General features: G+C 46.2%; 1 long non-coding RNA gene across 1 annotated transcript; it reads left to right on the forward strand.

Annotated features, from left to right (window-relative positions):
* The first annotated feature begins 409 nt into the window (after window positions 1–409).
* Window positions 410–1,523, forward strand: LOC125553955. The gene is made up of 2 exons (XR_007304285.1): window positions 410–771; window positions 1,233–1,523. It is a non-coding gene; the product is annotated as an uncharacterized LOC125553955 (long non-coding RNA).
* Window positions 1,524–2,163: the final 640 nt, after the last annotated feature.

Genomic DNA, 2,163 nt, shown 5'->3' on the forward strand with positions numbered 1-2,163 from the left:
ACAGAGTTCATGTTTCTTTCCAGTTAGTTGTGAGACGTATTTCGTAAGTTTTCACTCAAAAAGGAGATCAAATAATATTTTGAATCGATGACATAATAAATGAAATAGAAGATTTTGAATAGGGTTGCCCACACGGCACTGTGAAAAAGGTAAAGTGAAAAGAAGGGTGAGGAGAATAAAATGATGCAAGGGGGGGGTTTTTAAAGACATACAACGATTGCCTAGAAAGAAATAAGAGAGAGAGAATGAATTTGTTCAGGAATTGAAACCAGCTCTATCATATCCGACACGCATTTTTTAATTTAAAAAATATTTGATCATAATGTGTTTTTTTTATCCGTGACAACGTACGGGCATTCAGCTAGTATACGATGGAGCACGAGGAGATCCTCCCGAACCGGAGCGGCCAGCGCCAGACGGTAAAACAGAAAGAAAAAACGGATCTTCTCCCCCACTTCTCCCGCACCCGAGAACCGCCCACACGCCTCGATCTCCCGCCGCCGAGCCTCCTTCCCCAATCCACACGCCTCATCCGCGCCCTCCCTGGACCCCCATGCCGCTGCGCCCCCTCCCTGAGGCCCCCGCCGCCACGCCCTGTCCCCGGAGGCCCCCGCCGCCGCGCCACCTTCCCGGATCCACCCGCCGCGGCGCGCCCTCCCCGGAATCCGCACGCGCGCCGCCGGATCCTGCGGCCGCCTTACGCCTCCACCACCAACCGCCGCTGCTCTCCCCGTCCCTCACCTCCGGTCAACCCCCCACTTCTCCCCTCCGGTGAGCCTTCTCTCGCCCTCTGATTTCATCTTCTCCTTCTCTGCCTCCGAGTAACTCCCCAGGATCCTCCGGCTAGTCGCCGCCTGGTTCGTCTTGTGCGCCGCTGGAACAAGCGCGTCCTGCGCGACCCTTGGACCACCATCGCGGCCCACCCCTTCGATGGCCATTCTTGTTCTTCAAGCTCCCAGATCATGCTGATGTCGTCGTCCCCAACCACCCTGCACGGCGTGAACGTTGTTCACCAGGACGTTTCCGATTCCTGATGGTGCAGTTGCTGTCCGCAAGGTCCTCCCTGACCCGTCGATCCATTGGTTTGATCGACCAAGTTCTTGTTGTCTGGACACTGAAGTTCACATAGAACAAGGGGTGAATAAATACAGGAAGTTTTTGCATATAAAGTTCAGAAAAAAATATGCCCTGCCACACTTTTTGTTCGTGCTAGTTCTGATATATGTGCTCAGATTTTGGTTTTGCAGAATAAGGCATGCTGTCTGGCACTTCGACTGTAGAATTAAGATACATTGATCGCTGGCAAAAATGGCTCCCCTGCGCAAGAGGCTGTGGACTTGTGCGGCGAGGAGGGATCTCAACCTCCCTTCAGATTTTGTTGCTTCCATGCCCTACGTTTCTTTTTAATGCATGTTAAAGAATGCCCTCGGCCTGACCTTTTTCTTGTGTGATTTGGTCAATATTTTCTATGATCCATTTGGTGTAGCTTCTCTGTGATTTTATGGAGCTTTGTACAAGACTTCTATCATCGTGCTATTCCATGTTGGTTGTTGAGGTGCAAGCAAAAAAAACGTTCTTGTACATCTACAGGAAAATTCATATACGCGCAAAAGAGTGTTTTATAAATTATGTGCACGAAGTTCACTTACTCTCATTGAAGAAATGCATATGCATTTTTTTACTCAGAGAACAGTAACCGAAACAAATATAAAAACACAAAAAATACCAATCAATAAATGACTTTTTTTTCTTGTTTCTAAAAAGGACAACCAAAAAGTTCAAAATGTAAAAATAGATAAGTTCAGGAAGTCAAATGGAAAACATATTTTTTCAGTTCTAAAAAACAAAACCCAAGAAGTCCAAAATTAAAAAATAGAGGGGTGTCTTTCATGAAGTTCAGCTTGAGTACGAGAGGAAAATAATTTCTGAGACAGATTAGCTGCTGCTGTTGTCCTAGGTTTTTTGGTCTTAAATTATTTCCGTTTCTAGGAAGTGTATGTGTTGGTTGTGCATGAAGCACGTGCAGTGTATGTGTTTTGTTGTGCATAATTTTCTTGATTTTCAATAGCATGTTAAGTTAATGTTTCGGAAATTCCGAAGTTCACGTGTACTACATACAGAAGAAATTCATCGAATGAGAAAAAGGGACCGCCTAGGCCATTT

This window comes from Triticum urartu, chromosome 4 (genome assembly GCF_003073215.2).
Source record: "Triticum urartu cultivar G1812 chromosome 4, Tu2.1, whole genome shotgun sequence".
NCBI lineage: Eukaryota > Viridiplantae > Streptophyta > Magnoliopsida > Poales > Poaceae > Triticum > Triticum urartu.